Source organism: Pagrus major, chromosome 3 (genome assembly GCF_040436345.1).
Source record: "Pagrus major chromosome 3, Pma_NU_1.0".
NCBI lineage: Eukaryota > Metazoa > Chordata > Actinopteri > Spariformes > Sparidae > Pagrus > Pagrus major.
Genome location: NC_133217.1, coordinates 13,217,132 through 13,224,319, shown reverse-complemented (window position 1 = coordinate 13,224,319; position 7,188 = coordinate 13,217,132).

The following is a 7,188-nucleotide window of genomic DNA, read 5'->3' as shown; positions in this document are numbered from 1 at the left end:
CAGAACATTAACCTGTTCACCCTTAGGTGCCTTGCTTTGCTCAGAGCAGGGTGGGGGGGTGGGTTAAAATGGGAGGGGGACGTGGCGAAAAGGAGGTAGGGTAAGAGAGTGAGAGTGAACTGCCTTTTTATTAAGAACCCTCATGGATTACGAAGAGCAGGCAGATATACAGGCAGGCTGTAGGGGGAAAACAGACGGCGTAAGCAAAGTAGACAGAAAATACTCCAGTGGCTAGGGGGACAGGAGGGATGGAGTGGAGGAGGAGGGGGGTAGTGAGAGCAATAAAGCAGAGAAACAAGAATGAGCTAGAGAAAAAGAGAGGCAAGAGGGGTCGACTGAGCAAGAGACACAAAGTCAAAGAGACGAGGAGGAAGACGAGGGGGAAGATGGGAGGCGAGTAAATACTAAAGCAGAGGTAAAAGGTAAGGTTGGGGAAGTCAGGTTATGTATGGTGATGGCAGCAGGGGTGAGCATTGATCTGGAAAGAGAGTGAGTGAGGATACAGAACAGAGAGAGTGCAGAACAGAGTAGATGCGTGCTACATCTCAGTGGGGGCGATTTGGTTGATAATAGGCTGATAAAACCACCGCCTGCTCTCAATGCCTGTCATAAATCTTTCATTGTTACGCTCGTATCCTCCATCTCCCCTCTTTTTTCATTTCAGTCGTATAGCCACCTCATCGGCCTTCAGCCGTACAATACAACCGCCACGGTTGAAACAGGCCAGTGATGCATTTTAAAATAAGCCCCCTGGGGGGCATCTGTGAAAACAAAGGGTGAACCTTCGTCTTCCTGGCAGCGATGGCAAAGCCCCACTTGTCTCCGAGAGTCAAAGTGGATATGACTCTGAAATGAGAAGTGTGAAGCCTTGAGGATTCTTCACAAATAGTTTGAGAGGGATAAAAATGAAAAAGGAAGTAAGGGGAGAAATCCTTGACTTTGACATGCAGAGCTAGTATTAATATTGTCTAACCCGAGGATTTTTTGAGCCACATCCCGACTCGGATGTCTCATACTTCTCTGTGCCCCTTGTGCTTCACCTGTCCCCTTAGAAAATCCTCTTCTTCATTTCCACCTATTGCACAAGACTCACCTCTGTGCCTCCCTCCTTTCTTCCTCTCTTATCCCCCGCCTCATGCCTATCTCTTCCTTGTTTCCATGTCTCCTCTCCCTTGACACGACTATAAATCACACGGACCGAGAGGGTCTTGTTTGCGTTGGGGGGTAATTATATGTACCGTATGTAAGCTCTCAGGCCATGATGAATTAGCTGCCCTAAATAGGCCAGTCCTGACTGACACAGATGTTGGCACCAGCACCAGCCAACACTAGACTGGCTGCAACATATCGGAACAGGTAAATAGGTAAAAGGGAGATGAGAAAATAAATTGAAAATGGGAATACAGTGAGTAGAGAGGCAGATGTGGTTCAAATGTGGCTAGTACCCACACATTCCTGGAGTTACAGCCTGAAATTCTCTTCACATGGGATAAATTTAGAGTCTGAAGGTATTGCTACAGCCCTACAGAATATTTCAGAGATTTGGGTTGAGTCTGAGTATGTGCCTAGAGAACCAAACAGGTAAATTAGTAGCTAGTTGGCTAACGTTAAGCAGCTACAAACTGAGATATCTTTGCAAGGCTCAGTGAAGACAACAGCAGAGCTAAAAGGAGGGTGAATGTTGGACTTACATTAGTCAGGCTGCCAAAAACACAACTCCAAAATGATTGCCGATGTTGCTCGTGTCTCCTATGTAAACAGGCAACAGTTTGCTACCGCGTTAGCCATGTCAGCTTTCTAATGCTACAACATGCCAATGGAAAATTATTCCATGAAAGACAATTTGGCATGTTGCAGTGGGAAAAACCAAAGTCCTTTTAGGCATCTTGGCAATGCCGCTGGGTAGTTATCTTAGGCTAACAAGAACAGGCTCCTATCTACAGTTAATGAATGGGGCGAGAGCCATAACTTAACAAAATAAGGTTTAAAACGCCTTTTCTCCACTGTTTGTACTTCTACTGCACATGCGCCCGGTTTCATGACACCAACTTCTTTTACAGCTTGATACACAGTGCCGCGATGCGACAGCTCAGCCCACCAGAGAACTTAAACGACTGTGAGTTCAGTGTCTAATCTTTAAATAACCTCACCTTTCTTGGTAATCCTGTGTGTTCCCGTGATATGCACCTCTTCCATGCTCATTAGAAGTCCCTCTGCAGCAGCACCAAATTGGTGGGAACTGCTGTGAATCCAAACTGTGTGCTCCCATCAATGCAACAACGCGACTGGCTGATATCTTTCCCGGTTCGGCTGTGATAAAGAACACGATTGGCTTTTGGGGGACATATCCAAGGAACACATGGACACGTCACAGTGCAACTGCGAACTCAACAGAAAACAGCTGATCAAATTCTGTAGATCAGAAATAGGTGTGCAGTAGGAGTTCATTTCCGTTCCATTAAGGTACAATCTACACTAATGTACCCCCTAGGGCTAAACATTGGACCTCAGGGTAACCACTTTTGAGTGCCAAAGCAGTAAAAGGTACATGTATGTACCAATTTTTCTAAATGTACCCTTTTTTAAATGTCCCCGTTAATGAAGGTACAAACTTGCCACCAGAGGTCCAAGTCTGGGCTCTTAAAGCTATAAACCACAAGGGTACAAATAAGTACCCAGTGTTATGGGTACAACAGATGTACCTTCGAAGGTACTGCCCCGGTAACAAGCCAATGTACCCCCAAAGGTACAAATATAAATCTTCTTTTCTGACAGTGTAGGAACCATATAAGCTGTCAAACTAATACGTGACCATCTTTAGGAACATTGGGAACAATCTCGCAAAATTCCTAGAAATGTATTAGACAGAATGTTAAACAGTTCATATGAGGGAGGCATTCAGGATCAGTGTAAGCTTCATTATTAGTTTTTTAACTGCCTTGATACTTCTTCTTTCCCTGCAAAAAAAAATTCATATGTTGCTGTTTTCCTTGCACGTAAAATTAATTGATGTAAGTAGCTTTTCTAAGAGGCTTTTGGAAGTTTTTATTGCCAAACAATATTGGATGCATTTGATGCTTTTTAATAGCAGAGACTTTAGTGAATTAGCATCTCTGGCCTCTTGCACAAAAACATTTTGAACACAGAGTGAGGCACTCATTGACTCCCAGCCAAGAAAAGAAGACTCCAGTCTGCCTATAATGGGATTTAAACAAAGACGGAAGTGGGTTGAGGAGAGAACGTCTTGCATTGCCTGCGTACACTCCGCTCCTTGCCAGCCATTGTCGTCCCTCAGCTGACAAGTGATGTTCGGTGTGTTCCAAACACCATGACAGAATGCTCTATCGTTTCGTGTCAGCCGGCCAGACAGTGGCGAGGAGGAGAGAGGGAGCAGGAATAATGTGGCTGGACTGAGGAATACGAAATGAGGTAAGAGGGAGAGATGGAAGAGGGGCTGAGAGTGAGGGCAGGGAATGAGGCAAGTAGAGAAAATACATTTATCTTCTGGCATATGAATAATCTTTTTTACCATCCCTACCCTCCAATCCCACCATGCATAATGTTTTTCTTCATGACTTGCAAAGGTGCCTGTGAAAATCTGTGCAAGATGCAAAGAAAGTAAAAGGGAGAAGGGGTAAGAGAAAATGCCTTGCAGATGTAGGTGGCAGCCTCAATATGTCTAGGAGATACAGCACACACACACACACATCTGGTCAGCCCCTAATGCGGCAGATCAGAGTTGTATTTATGGCTCTTCTGATGGTCACCATGACAATATGACACACGGTGAAGATTTTTCACCCTCGGAACTGGCCACCTACACACACATACGCACAAACCCATACAATTTGTCACACATACACGCAAACACACCCGATCTGACATTGAGGTCAGGATAATATATTTGCGAGCGCAATTACATGTGTGTTCCCTTGCAGGGCGCGTGAGGGGGGGCTCGCTGGCATTGGTGACTTTGTCGGTGTCATTCTCACGGTGTTAAATCCATTTCATCTTACCTTGAGGATGGATCTCTCCTCGCCTCCTCATGTCTCCTTGGCTGTGGCACCTCTGTCTCTCATTGTCTCTTGCCTTCCTCCCTCCTCTCTCACTTTCTCTCTTCCCCCCTTGTCTCATTGGCACAGGCCGCGTCTCTCAGTGGAGGTGTGTGCACATCCAGCTGGTGTGTGTCATGCTCTGCTGCTTGGTACTGCTCAGTAATGGCCGCAGTGGCCAAGAGAGCAGCTGGACACACACACACATGCTCAGACATACACACACAGAGAGACAAGAGGAAAGTCTTCCCAGAGACTCACTATTCATTCCTCTCATTACCATATTGCCTGTCTCTCAGAGAGAACAGGGCCAGGTGGGGGTGGGTGGGGGGGTTATGTGCTGTTGTTTCACCCTGGAGCGCCATCCAAGCACCTTGGAATAGCTTTCACTGTGATGACCAGTGGCACGTTTCCATTTCCATCAAACCAGAAAATGCCACGGGACTACAGGTTTAAGCCTGAACTTACAATTGCTGGATTGAGGCCTAAACTGACAATTCTAACAAAGCAGTGCCAATCACAAGAGCTCTGTAAACAAATCCATCTCAGTTACATGTGTCCCAGTTCTTTCTCTTTCTTTTCACAAGCTGATAACCACTCAGTACAGGCTATCTCATGTCAGTCAGGTCGAGGGATGCTGAAAGGAAAGCCTTTTAGCGAAGCCGTACACATTTCAGCGTGTAGGCCAATGGATAAACATAGAAATTCCAGCTCTTCTGTGGTGTTTATACAGTTTCATATTTTAAGATTTCTTACACCTAAATTGCATCATAAATCTGACTCCAGTGATTCTGAAACCCTACAGTTTTTAGGCTCTCCTCTGGCTCCATTTCCTCCCTTTCCAGAGTCGTGGGTGTTCTGGTATGGCAGTACAGCGAAACAGTAATGGTACCATTTAGCTAATGTTGTGGAAGGCAGCATTTTAAGTCCCATTTCATTGGGGTTTTACACACTATGTAGGCATCCATGCCTACACAGATTGAGATTTCATGCAGCAACAGCTGGGTCCATCTCAGCCTCTTATCGAATCTGTGGGTCAGACTGGGAAAGAAAAGCGACCATTTGGTGTAATCCAACATCACAGTTTACACCGTTACCTCTATCTCTGTCTGTTCAACCAAGCACAATGTGATATCGAGGTGTTGGTGTTGTTCCTGGAACATCATATTTGATGTTGCTCAAGGACCATCATTGAAAATGATCAATCACTTCAAAGCAACATTATGTAGCTTTTTTACTTTAAAATAACAGTTTCAAAATCATTTAAATGGTTCAGTGTTTTGTTATAGGGCAAATGGTGTCTCTCTCTCAGCCACTCCGCCTCCCTATCACCTGTTTCTCACTGTAACTTCTGTGTGAGGATAGGATCAGTGTTACATACATGTTTTCTTCAACATACAGAACATTGTTATGACATCATGAGTTTTGTTTGTTTGAAAATTGTAAAGACACGGAAAACAATGGGTGAACTTAATGTAGAAACTAGAATGGGCACTATAGCACCAATATCAAATAAAACATATTTACGTCTGCGAGATCTGGAGTTAAGCCAACTAAATGATCTGTAACTGTACCTGGAATCGGCAGGGTTAGGCCCAGAAGTGGCTTGGACAAGCAGAAAGTTGTTTATTTAAGCCCAGAATTTTTTGTTTAGTCACTCTAATTCGATTTTTTGGAAAACTATTTACTGATCAGCCTCTGAGTTGAGCTTCAGGTGGATGTTTTTGATCACATGAATAAGAGACCTATTTACAGAAGAAGTTTTTTTTATGAACTTAAATGAATAAACTTCAGTCAGCTACCCAATGAGGATTTTCCTCCATCCCCAGTATGGATATGAACATATTTTACTTGGATAATACTTGCACTCGCATAAATTGAATTATCTCAACCCAGTTTTCCTACGCAAAACATGTGCTCATACAACTAACAGGATAAGGAGAAAGACACCTGCTGGGTAAGTAGAAATCCACAACTCTCTACAATAAAGCCACATTAAATCCAGTAATTTGTTCAGGATGTTGTTTGGGTTTTATTGGTCCTGTTAGGTTCAATCAAAATTAGCCATAGACTAAGTATTTTAACAAAGTGCATGTGGACTGTAACGTTTGCTGCAGGTTCATGTCGGGTAAAGTCCTTTGTTTTTCAAGCGCTCCCGTCCGCACCGACACAGACTTTGTTCCACATCAAAGCAGCCACAGATTTGTCAAGGATCATTTCATATTCTAGTCTGTGTACCGATTGTGCCTGGACAGCTTGTATCTATCAATGTCAGTCCTACTCTATCTTTCTGTAACTTCAATATTTCCCAACCACGCGATCTTGCTTATTTGAGTGATAATTCGAAGCCCAGTGAAAGATATTTAGCCTGCTTTTCCAGGCAGGTGCAGTCAGAGGGAAAGGCGAGAGCTTTTCATTCAGAGGACAGACTAGATTCCACTTGGGGGGAGGTGGGAGGATTACAGGTTGGCATTATTTTAAAGTGAAAACCTATCAAAACAGTGACTGCACTGCTAGCTTAACAGAACAGCTCCACACAGCTTACCATAAGAGCTTTTCCCATTTTTCTATCACTCGACTTCATCCTCTACAATCTCAATCTGATTTTCTCAATACAATGTAGTTGTGCGAGTGCCCCGTCGTTTAGAATTCTGTTACGGAAACTTCAGCCTGCTGATTATTAGCGCTAAGCTGCTTGGCCCTGATACTCACATCTGTGGTGCTGGCCTGCATGGGTTTTACTGATGGATACACATGTTTTTTTTGTGTTTTGGTTCTCCCACTCGCCTGATTAACTGCACCGCCAGCACAGCTGACTCCAACTTCCCTCCTGAAATCCAAGGTGAAAAAGAAGTCTCACTAGAAAAATTGCGCTAATTTATTTGATTGACAGGTGTCAGTCTGTCGCACTCAATCCACTGAGGTTTACGCTTGCTTGTCAGACCCCTAGGGGTAAAGATACAGACGCTTCATTTCTACCATCTATATTCGCCCTATATGTGAAAATATCAGATTTGATTTAGGCTTGTGTGTTTTATACATCCATAGCATAGCATCCTTGTATTTTGCACATACCTGTAATCATTTATTTATTGTGTAAAAATCTTTTTATCCATTTCAGTCTTAACTGATGGCC